General features: G+C 38.3%; 1 protein-coding gene across 1 annotated transcript in view; it reads left to right on the forward strand.

The window, feature by feature from the left end:
- The first annotated feature begins 4,512 nt into the window (after nucleotides 1-4,512).
- The window catches only part of LOC106095022 (echinoderm microtubule-associated protein-like CG42247), a 554,291-nt gene continuing 541,236 nt past the window's right edge, over nucleotides 4,513-17,567 (forward strand). Inside the window, exon 1 of the mRNA XM_059360659.1 lies at nucleotides 4,513-4,593. The gene's annotated coding sequence lies outside the window, so the exon portion shown is untranslated. The remainder of the gene's footprint in view (nucleotides 4,594-17,567) is intronic.

A 17,567-nucleotide genomic window follows, 5' to 3' on the forward strand; every position in this document is an offset into this window, starting at 1 on the left:
CTAGCTTTACGCGTTCGACCGCTATCGTAATTTAGACAGACGGACGGACGGACATGTCTAGATCAACTCAGAACGTTGGACGAATATTTCGAGGTGTTACAAACGGAATGACTAGATTAGTATACCCCCTTTCTAAGGTGGGGGGTATAACAAAAATAATAGCGTGCATAGTTCGGCCGGGTCGAATCGTATAAACCCTCCACCATGGATCGCGTTTGTCAAGTTTTTAGCCCGGTATCTCTTCATAGGCAAACAAAGGATAACGGAAAACATTTTCCATGCTATTAAAGCTATATAAGGTAATGGGCCGAGTAAGTTGCTTTAAGCCTTCCGTTATCACACTTTAATATGGTCCAGATCGGACAATATTTGGATAAAGCTGCCATATAAACCGATCTGTCGATTGAGGGTCTTAAGATCATAAAAGCAGCAATTGTTATCCGATTTTAAAGATTTTAAACAGTGAGTTGTTTTAAACCTCCCGACATCCCACTCAAATATGATTCTCATCGGACTATATTTAAAAATAGCTGCCATATAGACCGATCTGCCGATTGAGTATTTAGCCCATAAAAGCCGCAATTATTATCCAATTTCGCTAAAAATTTTAAGCATAAACCTCCTCCCATAAAGTTTCATTTATAACCCGATTTTGCTGGAATTTGACACAGCGACTTATATTAAGCCTCCCGTCATCCGACCATCATATGGTCCTGATCAGGCTATATTCAGATAGAGCTGCCACATGGACAAATCTTCCAATTTATTGTCTTAAACCCATAAAAAGCGGATTTGTTGCCCGATTTCGCTGAAACTGTGACTTGTATAAGAGTTATCGGGAGCCAAATCAAACATCATCCAGACCAGCCCCATTTGAATATTTCTATGGATATGGCAGTGGAGTTGTTATAAAAGGTGATGGTTAATTTATGGTGGTTATGATGGTTAACACATTGGTGGGTATCCAAAGATCGGCACAACCGAACTTTACACGTCTTACATGATTTTCCAAGACAATTTTGCCAATTTTGACATTTTTATACCCTCCACCATAAGATGGGGGGGTATACTAATATCGTCATTCTGTTTGTAACTACTCGAAATATTCGTCTGAGAACCCATAAAGTATATATATTCTTGATCATCGCGACATTTTATGTCGATCTAGCCATGTCCGTCCGTCTGTCCGTCCGTCTGTCCGTCCGTCTGTCTGTCGAAAGCACGCTAACTTCCGAAGGAGTAAAGCTAGCCGCTTGAAATTTTGCACAGATACTTCTTACGTAGGTCGGTTGGTATTGTAAATGGGCCATATCGGTCCATGTTTTGATATAGCTGCCATATAAACCGATCTTGGGTCTTGACTTCTTAAGCCTCTAGAGTGTGCAATTCTTATCCGATTGGTTTGCAATTTTGCACGACGTGTTTTATTATGATATCCAACAACTTTGCCAAGTATAGCTCAAATCGGTCCATAACCTGATATAGCTGCCTTATAAACCGATCTTGGGTCTTGACTTCTTGAGCCTCTGGAGTGCGCAATTCTTATCCGATTGGAATGAAATTTTGCACGACTTGTTTTGTTATGATATCCAACAACTGTGCCAAGTATGGTTCAAATCGGTTAATAACCTGATATAGCTGCCATATAAACCGATCTGGGATCTTGACTTCTTGAGCCTCTAGAGATCGCAATTAATATCCGATTTGCCTGAAATTATATACTACGGATCCTCTCATGACCATCAATATACGTGTTTATTATGATCTGAATCGATCTATAGCCCGATACAGCTCCCATATAAATCGATCTCTCTATTTTACTTCTTTAGCCCCTAAAGGGCGCCATTCTTATTCGAATTGGCTGACATTTTACACAGGTCTCCACTTTGTATTAATATAATAATAGCAGAGCAAATATTTTCTTATATCCATTTTTGCCTAAGAAGAGATGCCGGGCGAAGAACTCGGTAAATGCGATCCATGGTGGAGGGTATGTAAGATTCGGCCCTGCCGAAGCTTTTACTTGTTATACCCACCACCGAAGGATGGGGGTATATTCATTTTGTCATTCCGTTTGCAACACATCGAAATAAACATTTCCGACCCTATAAAGACGATCTAGACATGTCCGTCCGTCTGTCCGTCTGTCTGTTGAAATCACGCTACAGTCTTTAAAAATAGAGATATTGAGCTGAAATTTTGCACAGATTCTTTTTTTGTCCATAAGAAGGTTAATTTCGAGGATGGGCTATATCGGACTATATCTTGATAAAGCCCCATATAGACCGATCCGCCGATTTAGGGTTTTTGGCCAATAAAAGCCACATTTATGATCCGATTTTGCTGAAATTTGGGACAGTGAGTTGTGTTAGGCCCTTCAACATCCTTCGCTAAATTGGACCAGATCGGCTCAGATTTGGTTATAGCTGCCATATATACAGATCCTCCAATTAAGAGTCTTAGGCCCACAAAAGCCACATTTATTATCCGATTTTGATGAAATTCGGGACAGTGAATTGTGTAAGGCCCGTCGACATCCTTCGTTAATTTGGTTCACATCGGTCCAGATTTGAATATAGCTGCCATATAGATCGATCCTCCGATTTATGGTGTAAGGCCCATAAAAGCCACATTCGTTATCCGATTTTGCTGAAATTTGGGACAGTGAGTTGTGTTAGGCCCTTTGACATATTTCTTCAATTTGGTTCAGATTAAGATATAGCTGCCATATAGACCGATTTCTTGATTTATGGTTTCGGGCCCATAAAATTCTCATTCATTGTCCGATGTCGCCGAAATTTGGAACAGTGAGTTAGGTTAAGCCTCTTGACATGCTTCTGCAATATCGCACAGATCGGTCCAGATTTGGATATAGCTGCCATATAGACCGATATCTAGGTTTTAGGTCTTGGGGCCATAAAAGACGCATTTATTGTCCGATGTCGCTGAAATTTGGCACAGTGTGTTTGGTTAGGCTCTTCGACGTCCTTCTTAAATTTTGCCCAGATCAGTCCAGATTTGCATATAGCTGCCATTTAGACCGATCTCTCGATTTAAGGTTTAGGGCCCATAAAAGAGGCATTTATTGTCCGATTTCGCCGAAATTTGGGACAGTGCTTTGTGTTAGGTTTTTCGACATCTTTATGCAACTTGGCCCAAATCGGTTCAAATTTGGATATAGCTGCCACGTAAACCGATATCTCGACTTAAAGTCCTGGCCCCATAAAAAAAGCGCATTCATAATCCGATTTCACTGAAATTTGACAGAGTAACTTATGTTCAGCTTTTCGACATCTGTGTCGTATATAGTTCAGATCGGTATGAGGTATATGAGTATAAGGTATGAAATTTTCACCGAATTTTGATGAAAGGTGGTTTACATATATACCCGAGGTGGTGGGTATCCAAAGTTCGGCCAGGCCGAACTTAACGCCTTTTTACTTCTTTTTTTTAATTTCATAATTTTTTTTTTTTTCTGTAGTAAATTCTATCAAAATTTTATTTCTACAACAAATTTTTTCAAATATTTTGCCTAATTTTGTTTTCTAAAATATTTTTTACGTCCCTAAACCCGTTTATAGCCTCTCTCATGGTCGACTTTGCTTTCCATTCCCTTAGCCATTTTGAAACGTTTATCGCTTTTATTATTGCTGCCGTTGGCATTATACGCTGACATTTGTTTGTTCTTTGCTGACATCGTTTACCATTTCCGCCATATTGTCAGCCATCTTCATGGATTATTTGTCCAACCATATGGTCGATCAACGCAAGAAGGACAAACATATCCATGGCCGGACGGGCAATACAAACACACATGTATAAAGTAGTTTTCAGAACCACCATTGCCAATATTGATATCCATAAGTGACGCTTGTACAGGCATATGTAGAAATTCAGAAAGGGAAAAACTAAACTAAGTGCTTGCATGTACTTCAGGACATAAACTTCACACACATTCATACACAAAAAGAGACACTGAGACTTAGAGACCTATAGCCATATACAGCATAGGGCCATCAATTGTTTTTGTATGTGTTTTGTATGTGTGTTTGTGTATGTGAGTGTGCTTTGGGGTGCATTAGACGTCAAAGAGGTTCGTAACAATTTTGCTCAACGCTTGCAACAGTTTTAGTTTTTAACGGCAACAACTGCAGTTGGTGGTCAATACGAGTATTTGATAAGATTATCACACACATCCTTTACCTACCTGCACACATAACCCGTCGCTAGTGCCAATTGTATTAATTTCCCCAGTGTTTGTTTAAAATTTTTTAGCTTTTATAGAATATTTGTGTGTGATTAAAAGCTAATGTTCATTATAGTGAAAATATAATAAAGCAAACGAAATTTGTAAAAGGAATACCAAAAAAAAAAAGAAATAGTTCTCATACCATACCGAAGAAAGTATCTTCTTTAAATTTATAAAAATTGAAAATATAGAAAGAAAGACTATAAAAAGTGAATCTAAACTACGAGTACTTTGAAAACTAAAAAATCATGGATTTCATCGATGAAAAGCCAGAGTATCACCAGCCTACATTTCGTGATTTTTGGGCCAAGGAGACAGCCATCAATGCCTTCCTGCAAGCCAATGTAAATAAATAAATGCAGAAATGAACAGCATATTAAAACAAAATAATAAAATAAATAAAAACAAGTAAAGAGGTGTTAAGTTCGGCCGGGCCGAACTTTGGCTACCCACCACCTCGGGTATATATGTAAACCACCTTTCGTCAAAATCCGGTGAAAAAAGTATACCTTATGCCCCATAGCAGCTATATTGAAATATGTTCCGATTTAGACCAAATACTAATAAATTAAAGTCATTGTTAAATTTTATATAACAAACTATTGCTCTTTTTAGTAGCTATATCTAAAAATAAACCGATCTGAACTATATACGACACGGATGTCGAAAAGCATAACATAAGTCAGTGTGTGAAATTTCAGTGAAATCGGATTATAAATGAGCCTTTTACGGGGCCAAGACTTTAAATCGAGATATCGGTCTATATGGCAAATAAAGGGTGATTTTTTTGAGGTTAGGATTTTCATGCATTAGTATTTGACAGATCACGTGGGATTTCAGACATGGTGTCAAAGAGAAAGATGCTCAGTATGCTTTGACATTTCATCATGAATAGACTTACTAACGAGCAACGCTTGCAAATCATTGAATTTTATTACCAAAATCAGTGTTCGGTTCGTAATGTGTTCATTCACCGTAACGTTGCGTCCAACAGCATCTTTGAAAAAATACGGTCCAATGATTCCACCAGCGTACAAACCACACCAAACAGTGCATTTTTCGGGATGCATGGGCAGTTCTTGAACGGCTTCTGGTTGCTCTTCACTCCAAATGCGGCAATTTTGCTTATTTACGTAGCCATTCAACTAGAAATGAGCCTCATCGCTGAACAAAATTTGTCAAAATTTGAACACATTTCGAACCGAACACTGATTTTGGTAATAAAATTCAATGATTTGCAAGCGTTGCTCGTTAGTAAGTCTATTCATGATGAAATGTCAAAGCATACTGAGCATCTTTCTCTTTGACACCATGTCTGAAATCCCACGTGATCTGTCAAATACTAATGCATGAAAATCCTAACCTCAAAAAAATCACCCTTTATATCCAAATCTGGACCAATCTGAAAAAAAATTGAAGAAGAATGTCGAACGTACGTTCCAAATTTCGGCAAAATCGAACAACAAATTCGCCTTTATGGCCCCAAAACCTTAAATCGAGAGATCAGTCTATATGGCAGCCATATCCAAATCGGAACCGATCTGAACCAAATTATAGGCCAAATTGAATGAAAAAATGTGCATTTTATGGGCCTAAAACCTTACGTCGAGAGATGGGTCAGTAAAGCAGCTATATCTTAATAAAGTCCGATCAGAACCATATCATAATCGGATGACTGGAGGCTTAAGGCAACTCAGCGTTTCAATTTTCAGCGAAATCAGTTAAAAACAAGTAAAAGCGTGCTAAGTTCGGCCGGGCCGAATCTTATATACCCTCCACCATGGAGCGCATTTGTCAAGTTCTTTTCCCTACATCTCTTCTTAGGCAAAAAATGATATAAGAAAAGATTTGCTCTGCTATTAGAGCGATATCAATATGTGGTCCGGTTTGGACCACAATTAAATTATATGTTGGAGACTTGTGTAAAATGTCAGCCAATTCGAATAAAAATTGCGTCCATTAGGGGCTTAAGAAGTTAAATAGTGAGATCGATTTATATGGGAGCTGTATCAGGCTATAGATCGATTCAGACCATAATAAACATGTATGTTGACGGTCGTGAGAGAATCCGTCGTACAAAATTTCAGGCAAATCGGATAATAATTGCGAAATCTACAGGCTCAAGAAGTCAAGATCACAGATCGGTTTATATGACAGCTATATCAGGTTATGAACCGATTTGAACCATACTTGACACAGTTGTTGGATATCATAACGAAACACGTCGTGCCAAAATTCATTCCAATCTAGAGGCTCAAGAAGTCCAGACCCAAGATCGGTTTATATGGCAGCTATATCAAAGCATGGACCGATATGGCCCATTTACAATACCAACCGACCTACACTAGTGAAAAGTATTTGTGCAAAATTTCAAGCCCCTAGCTTTACTCCTTCAGAAGGTAGCGTGCTTTCGACAGACAGACGGACGGATGGATATGGCTAGATCGACATAAAATGTCAAGACGATCAAGAATATATATACTTTATGGGGTCTCAGGCGAATATTTCGAGAAGTTACAAACAGAATGACGAAATTAGTATACCCCCCATCCTATGGTGGAGGGTATAACAAGTAAAAAGGCGTTAAGTTCGGCCGGTCCGAACTTTGGATACCCACCACCTCGGATATATATGTGAACCACCTTTCCTCAAAATCCGGTCGAAAATTCATAATCGGTTTTTATGGCAGCTATATGCAAATCTTGATCGATCTAGACCAAATTGCAGAAATATGTGGAGGGGCTTTACTTAACTCTTTGTCCCAAATTTCGGCAAAATCGGACAATAAATGCGCTTTTTATGGCCCCAAAACCTAAAACCGAGAGATCGGTCTATATGCAGCTATATCCAAATTTGGACCCATCTGAGCCAAATTGACGTAGGATGTTGAAGGGCCTAATGCAACTCACAGTCCCAAATTTTCCAAAAATCGGATAATAAATGTGGCTTTTATGGAGACCCTGAATTGGAGAATCGGTCTATATGGCAGCTATATCCAAATCTGGACCGATCTGAGCCAAATTAACGAAGGATGTCGAAGGGACTAACGCAACTCACTGTCCCGAATTTCAGCAATATCGGATAATAAATGTGGCTTTTATGGGCCTAAGACCCTAAATCGGAGGATCGGTCTATATGGCAGCTATATCCAAATCTGAAACGATTTGAGCCATATTGACGGAAGATGTCGAAGGGCCTAAGACAACTCACTGTCCCGAAGTTCAGCAATATCGGATAATAAATGTGGCTTTTATGGGCCTAAGACACTAAATCGGAGGATCGGTCTATGTGGCAGCTATATCCAAATCTGGACCGATCTAAGCAAAATTGACGGAGAATGTTGAAGGGCCTAATACAACTCACTGTCCCAAATTTCAGCGAAATCGGACCATAAATGTGGCTTTTATGGGCCTAAGACCCTAAATCGGAGGATCGGTCTATATAGCAGCTATATCCAAATCTGGACCGATCTAAGCAAAATTGACGGAGAATGTTGAAGGGCCTAAGACAACTCACTGTCCCAAATTTCAGCAAAATCGGATAATAAATGTGGCTTTTATGGGCCTAAGACCCTAAATCGGCGGATCGGTCTCTATGGGGGCTATATCAAGATATAGTCCGATATAGTCCATCTTCGAACTTAACCTGCTTAGGGACAAAAAAAGAATCTGTGCAAAGTTTCAGCTCAATATCTCTATTTTTGAAGACTGTAGCGTGATTTCAACAGACAGACGGACAGACGGACAGACGGACGGACATGTCTAGATCGTCTTAGATTTTTACGCTGATCAAGAATATATATACTTTATAGGGTCGGAAATGGATATTTCGATGTGTTGCAAACGGAATGACAAAATGAATATACCCCCATCCTTCGGTGGTGGGTATAAAAAAGTATATTTGATTAAAGTTCATTCTAAGTTTTATGAAAAATGCAATTACTTTCTTTTAAAAAATCCGCAATTACTTTTTGGGCAAACCAATATATATATTCTTGATCGTCATGTCAGTTTAAGTCGATCTAGACATGTCCGTCAGTCTGTCCGTCCATCCGTCCGTCTGTCTGTCGAAAGCACGTTAACTTGCGAAGGAGTAAAGCTCGCCGCTTGAAATGTTTATCGAATACTTCTTATTAGTGTAGGTCAGTTGGAATTGTAAATGGGCCATATCGGTCCATTTTTTGATATAGCTGATATATAAACCGATTTTGGATCTTGATTTTTTGAGTCGCTAGAGGGCGCAATTCTTATTCGATTTGGCTGTAATTTTGCATGAGATCTTGTGCTATGACTTCCAACAACTGTGTTAAGTGTGGTTTAAATCGGTCCAAAACCTCGTATTGCTGTCATATAAACCGATCTGAGGTCTTGACCTCTTCAGCCTCTAGAGGGCGCAAATTCTATCCGATTTGGTTGAAATTTTGCATGAGGTGGTTTTGTTATGATTTCCAACAACTATACTAAGTATGCTTTAAAGCGGTCCATAACCTGATATAGAATCTTGAATTCGTGAGCCACTAGAGCGCGCAGTTCTTATCCGATTTGGCTGAAATTTTGTACAACGACTAACCTCATGGTCTTCACCATACGTGTCAAATATGGTCTGAATCTGTCTATAGTCTGATACAGCTCCCATATAAACCGATCTCCCTATTTAACTTCTGGAGCCCCTAGAGCGCGCAATTCTTATTCGAACTGGCTGAAATTTTACACAACGACTCTCATTCAGTCCAATTATGGGTGTCCAATTATGGCCCAAATCGGACGATAATATTATAGTTCCAATATGATAGCAATCCATTTCTTTTATCATATGTTTGCCTAAAATAGATACTGGAAAAAGAACTCGACAAATGCGATCCTTGGTGGAGGGTATATAAAACTCGGCCCGGCCGATTTGTGATTTGCTCGAAATCACTTCAGGTTTGGATATAGCTCCCATATATATGTTCGTCTGATTTTGAGAAATATTGCAATGAAGTGCTCATTTGTTTACCGATTCTCTTGAAATTTGGCACGAGGAATTTTCCAATTACTTTCGACCTTACTGGTGAATTCTATTGAAATCAGAAATCGGTTCAGATTTAGATATAGCTGCCATACATGTATGGCGCCCGATTTTCGCTTCTTGATCCACGGCAAGGGCATTTATTGACCAATCTTGCCAAAACTTTGCACAACGCTTTCCTCGATGAATACCACAATATCGGAGAAGTTTGCTCGAAATCGGTTCAGATTTAAATGTGGCTCTTATGTTCGTCAGATTATGGATAGTTTTCAATAGTGTTGTCATTTTTCAACCATGGTTAGTACAGATTGAATATATTTGCTCAAAATTTGATAGGGATTGTTTCATAACCCATCTGAAAACATCTACCGAGGTCCATCAAAATTGATTCAGAATTTGATATGGGTATTATTAGGTATTGAAAGGTATTATACAGTTGACACCGCCTGACGTTTGTTCTTCCTCACTGGTTCTATGGTGAGTCTAACATGACGATCTCGCAAAGAGTTGTAATTAAATTCTGATGTCTTGAGTACTTTACATATACATTACTGGGAAGAAAATAGGAGGGGGTTTTGCTACAGCATGCTCAGTTTCACGGCTCTTAAGTTCAGCTTCGCTGTTCATAAGTACATTAAACCTGTAGCTTGTTGGCGGTAAGTCATTATCGTGATGTGGTCTCTTCTTTTGAAACTAAGTAGGGGGAGCCACTGTTTCTCTTCGCTCCATCTATCTGCCACTTGTGATCGTCATCATCTTCTTCATCTTCACTGCACCGTTTGCTTCATTTAACATTAGCCAAAAATTTGGTTCTAGTCAACCCAAAATGCTACCTGTAAAGAAAACTAAGTCTCTTCTTTTGAGACAAAGAAGGGGAGACACCTTTTTTTTATACCCTCCACCATAAGATGGGGGGTATACTAATTTCGTCATTCTGTTTGTAACTACTCGAAAGATTCGTCTGAGACCCCATAAAGTATATATATTCTTGATCTTCGCGACATTTTATGTCGATCTAGCCATGTCCGTCCGTCCGTCCGTCCGTCCGTCTGTCTGTCGAAAGCACACTAACTTCCGAAGGAGTAAAGCTAGCCGCTTGAAATTTTGCACAAATACTTCTTATTAATGTAGGTCAGTTGGTATTGTAAATGGGCCGTATCGGTCCATGTTTTGATATAGCTGCCATATAAACCGATCTTGGGTCTTGACTTCTTGAGCCTCTAGCGTGCGTAATTCTTATCCGATTGGAATGAAATTTTGCACGACGTGTTTTGTTATGATATCCAACAACTGTGCCAAGTATGGTTTAAATCGGTCCATAACCTGATATAGCTGCCATATAAACCGATCTTGGGTCTTGACTTCTTGAGCCTCTATAGTGCGCAATTCTTATCCGCTTGGAATAAAATTTTGCACGACGTGTTTTGTTATGATATACAATAACTGTGCCAAGTACGGTTCATATCGGTCTATAACCTGATATAGCTGCCATATAAACCGATCTTGGGTCTTGACTTCTTGAGCCTCTAGCGTGCGTAATTCTTATCCGATTGGAATGAAATTTTGCACGACGTGTTTTGTTATGATATCCAACAACTATGCCAAGTATGGTTCAAATCGGTCCATAACCTGATATAGCTGCCATATAAACCGATCTTGGGTCTTGACTTCTTAAGCCTCTAGCGTGCGCAATTCTTATCCGATTGGAATGAAATTTTGCACGACGTGTTTTCTTATGATATCCAACAGCTGTGCCAAGTATGGTTCAAATCGTTTCATAACCTGATATAGCTGTCATATAAACATATCTGGGGACTTGGCATCTTGAGCCTCTATAGGTCGCAATTATTATCCGATTTGCCTGAAATTTTGTACGACGGATTTCTGATGACCTTCAACATACGTGTTTTTTACGGTCTGAATCGGTCTATAGCCCGATACAGCTCCCATATAAATCGATCTCTCTATTTTACTTTTTGAGCCCCCAAAGGGCGCAATGCTTATTCGAATTGGCTGAAATTTTTTACCGGACCATATCTTGATATCGCTCTAATAGCAGAGCAAATCTTTTCTTATATCCTTTTTTGCCTAAGAAGAGATGCCGGGAGATGAACTCGACAAATGCGATCTATGGTGGAGGGTATGTAAGATTCGGCCCGGCCGAACTTAGCACGCTTTTACTTGTGTTTTGCTTCCCTCCAACTATCTGCCACTTTTAATCGTTATCATTTTCTTCACCTTCAGCACTGTTCGCTTCATATAACATTGGCCAAATATTTGGTACTAGTAAACCCAAAATGCTACCTGTAAAGAAAAGAAAAAAAAAGTAAAATTTCATAATATAAACATAAATCTTTAATAAACTTCCATTTATAATGACTTCTTATTCTAATTTGTACACAATACTCTTGGGCTTCTTTTGACCAGCTTAATCGAAATTTCTCTTTTTCCACTCAATCACACACAAACAAATTGTAAATTTTAATAATGATTAAAGTTTGATGCATGCATTAAGAGACAGCAAAGTTATTTCAATACAATTTTAATTGGTTTCTTTTCAAAAACTTGCATTCAAATAATCATATTTTATGAAATGTCAAACTCAATTAAGAACAAAACACACACAATCTCAAACCATGCAGCTCCATGTCCAGTTTCAACAAATCACAAGTGTAAAAGCATATTCTACAGAGTCCATCCACATCAAACACACAAATATGCACAAAGAGTAATGTGACATTTGACATAATGCCAACATGTTGCAATATGACAAACTGCTGATGTCAACGATTGTGAATTTGGAGTTGTATGCAAAAAGTCCTGGATGACATCCTTATGCAGTTTGGCGACATTTACCACATTTGCACTTCAAGTCAATGGTGGAAATGTTCTCCATGTTGATTTTTGTTGGCCACAGGGAACTCTCTATGCAAAATACCTGTGATGCTGTGATGATGTAGAAATTCCTCCAGAATGTGTGACGGTCTCTTACCATAGAAATTCATTCAGTCTCTTTCATTCCATATTTCATGGGAATTCGTAATGCAGAATGCATATGTAAATGTGGAATAACACAAACACATGCATGCATTGACAAATCTAAACATCTTCTTCTGGGAATAAAAACTGTTGATTTTTTTTTGTTTCACATAAATCGCTAGAGGATCTCGGAAAGGGAGAAAAACCAGAAACAAGATGTTGACCATTTCAACATTTGGTTATATCGTCATGAATAGTGAAATGTTGAGCTATTTTTTGTTTCAATTCTCCAAGGGCGAACAGTGCTTAAGTTTCATTCGAAATCGCAAATTAAATGGAATTCTCTATATCAGGGACGTAGCCAGTATTTTATTTTGGGGTGGGGCCCACTTCACATTTTTCAAAATGGAAAGTTGGCAAAATTCTGCTGCTACTGTGAAAGTGGTAAAGATACCCCAATATATACTAATTTCGTCATTATGTTTGTTATACCTTCCACCATAGGATAGGGGGTATACTAATATCGTCATTCTGTTTGTAACTACTCGAAATATTCGTCTGAGACCCCATAAAGTATATACTCTTGATCGTCGTGACATTTTATGTCGATCTAGCCATGTCCGTCCGTCCGTCCGTCTGACTGTCGAAAGCACGCTAACTTCCGAAGGAGTAAAGCTAGCCGCTTGAAATTTTGCACAAATACTTCTTATTAGTGTAGGTCGGTTGGTATTGTAAATGGGCTATATCGGTCCATGTTTTGATATAGCTGCCATATAAACCGACCTTGGGTCTTGACTTCTTGAGCATCTAGAGTGCGCAATTCTTATCCGATTGGGATGAAATTTTGCACGACGTGTTTTGTTATGAAATCCTATAACTGTGCCAAGTATGGTTCAAATCGGTCAATAACCTGATATAGCTGCCATATAAACCGATCTTGGGTCTTGATTTCTTGAGCCTCTAGAGTGCGCAATTCCTATCCGATTTGAATGAAATTTTGCACCACGTGTTTTGTTATGATATTCAATAACTGTGCCAAGTGTGGATCAAATCCGCCAATATCCTGATATAGCTGCCATATAAACCGATCTTGGGTCTTGACTTCTTGAGCCCCTAGAGTGCGCAATTCTTACCCGATTGAAATAAAATTTTGCACGACGTATTTTGTTATGATATGAAACAACTGTGCCAAGTATTGTTCAAATCGGTTCATAACCTGATATAGCTGCCATATAAACCGATCTTGGGTCTTGACTTCTTGAGCCTCTACAGTGCGCAATTCTTATTCAATTTGGATGAAATTTTGCACAATGTATTTTGTTATGATATCCAACTACTGTGCCAAGTATGGTTCAAATCGGTTCATAACCTGATATAGCTGCCATATAACCCGATCTTGGGTCTTGACTTCTTGAGCCTCTAGAGTGCGCAATTCCTATCCGATTGGAATGAAATTTTGCACCAGGTGTTTTGTTATGATATTCAATAACTGTGCCATGTGAGGATCAAATCCGCCAATATCCTGATATAGCTGCCATATAAACCGATCTTGGGTCTTGACTTCTTGAGCCTCTAGAGGTCGCAATTATTATCCGATTTGCCTGAAATTTTGTTCGACGGATCCTCTCATGACCATCAACAAACGTGTTTATTATGGTCTGAATCGGTCTATAGGCCGATACAGCTCCCATATCAATCGATCTCTCTATTTTTCTTCTTGAGCCCCCAAAGGGCGCAATGCTTATTCGAATTGGCTGACATTTTAGACAGGTCTCCAACATTTTATTTAAATGTGGTCCAAACCGGACCACATATTGATATCGCTCTAAAAGCAGAGGAAATCTTTTCTTAGATCGTTTTTTGCCTAAGAAGAGATGTCGGGAAAAGAACTCGACAAAAGCGATCCATGGTGGAGGGTATATAAGATTCGGCCCGGCCGAACTTAGCACACTTTTACTTGTTTTTGTTTTTGATTTGAAGAAACTTTTACTAACTTTTCTTTTAAAAATATCACAAAAATTGTATCTTTTGAAAAAATACATAACGATTCGGTCTTTAAAAAAATTGCCTTAACCCATTAACGAAAAAATATATAAAACAAGTAAAAAGTCATTAATTTCGGCCGGACAGAACTTTGGATACCCACCACCTCGGGTATATATGTAAACCCCCTTTTGTCACAATCCGGTTAATATTGGATAACTTATGCACCCAAATTCGATATGGATATTGATATTGGGCTATTAAATATAAGTCACTGTTGAATTTTGTATTTTAAATTTCAACAAAACCAGGTAATAAATAAAGCTTTTATGAGCTTCAGATCCTTAAGCGGCATATCGGTCTATATGACAGCTATATCTCTAACATATTAGGGTCAGATGTCGGGTGGCCTAAAACTACTTACTGTTTCAAATTTTAGCGAAATCGGTAAAAAAAATAAAGTTTTTATGGGCATCAGACCCTTTATCGGTTTACCGGTATGTATGGCAGCTATATCTAAATATATTCCGATCTATACCATATTTGGGACGGATGGTGCGAGGCCTAAAACTTCTCACTATTTTAAATTTCAGAGAAATCGGCTAAAAATAAAGTTTTTATGGGCTTCAGACCCTTTATCGGCAGATCGGCATATATGGCAGCTATATATAAATGTAGTTTGATCTGAACCATATTGGGGTCAGATGTCGGGAGGCTTACCCACCGTTTCAAATTTCAGCAAAATTTGATGAAAAATAAATCATTTATGGCCATTAGACCTTTTATCGGCAGATCGGTCTATATCAGCTATATCCAAATATGGTCCGATTTTGTCCGTTCAAGAACTTAACCAGCGTGCATCAAAAAGACGTATCAGTGCCAAATTTCAGTTCAATATCTCGGACAGACGGACAGACACACAGTCATCGTTAAACCGTCTTAGAATTTTACAACGATCCGAAATATATATACTTTATAGAGTCGGAAATTGATATTTCGATGTGTTGCAAACGGAATGACTAAATGAATATACCCCCTTTGCTACGGTGGTGGGTATAAAAATTGCTACGTCAATAAAAATGCTCTAAATTATGAGTTCATAGAATTTCATCCAAATCGGACATAGGAATCGAGGATCAGGCGAATGGGTTAAAATTTTTTATTATATGGGTTAAAATTTTGTATAATAGAAAAAAAAAATTGTAGAAGAATGTTGTTTTGTACTGATAAGCATAATAAAACGACTTTTAAGAAAAACGTTGTGTAGCACAATGCAAAAATTTTTTTTTTGAAATTTTGGTTTTAAGAAATAATCTCGAGTTTAAGTTGGCTTCAGAGAGTACATAGCTGAAATGCTATCCTTAAAAAAATTCACTAAAGTTTAGTCTTTAGAAAAATTTTTATTGATATTTATATTTCATAAAAATTTTGCTATGCTGTCTACGTCCCTGCCCTATATGTATATGCAAATTTTGCCCATTGAACATTAGGAACAGGGGCAAACTTCTCACACATCAATGAGTGCAGTCCGATTCAAGTTTTAAGCTCAATGATAACGGGTCTCAATGATAAGGGGCCTCCTTTTTATAGCCGAGTCCGAACGGCATGCCGCAATGCGACACCTCTTTGGATAGAAGTTTTACATGGCATAATACCTCACAAATGTAGCCAGCATTAGGAGGGGAAAACCACCGTTGAAAATTTTTTCTGATGGTCTCGCCAGGATTCGAACTCAGTCGTCCAACGTCATAGGCGGTCATGCTAACCCCTGCGCTAAGTCGGCCTCCAGGTGGCCTCTATATGTATATAGGATTCTTACAATCGGAAATTCCAGAATTAATTAAATTTTGTAGTACATTGGGGCGAATGAATAATGCTGAAACAATTATTAATAACTCATACGCAACCATGTCCTGTTATGTTCCAGAAATAAAGGAAAGTAAAAGGGTGGTAAATTCAGACGGGACGAATGCACAATGTATCGCATGTCAAATTCTTTGCAGGCAAAGGATAATGAAAAAGGGACAAGTAAAAGCGTTCGGACTGGCACAATACTTTAAATCAAAAGATCGATTTATATGGGAGCAATATCAGGATATGAATTGATATAGACCGTACTTGATACAGTTGTTGGAAGTCATACCAAAACATTATTAGCAAAACTTCAGCCAAGTCAAATAAGAATTGAGGCCTCTAGAAGCTCAAGAAGTCTAAGATTATAGACTGATTTGTACCATACTCGAGTTATAGGGCAACTATGGTTGCCCAAAAAGTAATTGCGGATTTTTCATATAGACGGCGTTGACAAATTTTTTCACAGCTTGTGACTCTGTAATTGCATTCTTTCTTCTGTCAGTTATCAGCTGCTACTTTTAGCTTGCTTTAGAAAAAAAGTGTAAAAAAAGTATATTTGATTAAAGTTCATTCTAAGTTTTATTAAAAAAGCATTTACTTTCTTTTAAAAAATCCACAATTACTTTTTGGGCAACCCAATATATCAAAACATAAACCCATTTGGCCCAACCAACATAGAGTATTTATGTAAAATCCCCTTTCAAATTCATACATATACTTTTTTTACCACAAAAACGAATACAAATAAGGTTTCAAATCAACTTTCTAAAATTGAAGTTGAAAAACTATGGGCTGGCTACAGTCACATTTACAAAAATATTAATCCAAACCAGAAACTTTTAATACTGCCTGCAACCACCATTATATATCAAAACAAGTAAAAAGGCGTTAAGTTCGGCCGGGCCGAAGTTTGGATACCCACCACCTCGGGTATATATGTAAAACACCTTTTGTCAAAATCCGGTGAAAAATGCATACCTCATGCCCCATAGCAGCTATATGGAAATATGTTCCGATTTGGACCAAATACTTATAAGTACAAGTCATTTTTCAATTGCGTATAACAAAATATTGGTCTTTTAAGTAGCTATATCTAAAATTAAACCGATTTGAACCATGTACTAAATGGATGTCGAAATGCTAAGCATAAGTCACTGTGTAAAATTTAAGTGAAATCGGATTATAAATGCGACTTTATGGGACCAAGACTATAAATCGGGATATCGGTCTATATGGCAGATCTAGATCAAATTTAAAAAGGATATCGAAGGGCCTAACACAACTCACCATCCCAAATTTCGGCGTCAACGGACAATAAACTCGCCTTCTATGACCCCAAAACCTTAGATCAAGAGATCGGTCTATATGGCCGCTACATCCAAATCTGAACCGATCTGTGCCATATTGCAGAAGTATGTCGAGGGGCTTAATTTAACCCACTGTCCCCAATTTCGGCCACATCGGACAATAAATGCGCCTTTTATGGGCGGGCCCC

This window comes from Stomoxys calcitrans, chromosome 1, assembly GCF_963082655.1.
Source record: "Stomoxys calcitrans chromosome 1, idStoCalc2.1, whole genome shotgun sequence".
In the NCBI taxonomy this organism is placed as follows: domain Eukaryota; kingdom Metazoa; phylum Arthropoda; class Insecta; order Diptera; family Muscidae; genus Stomoxys; species Stomoxys calcitrans.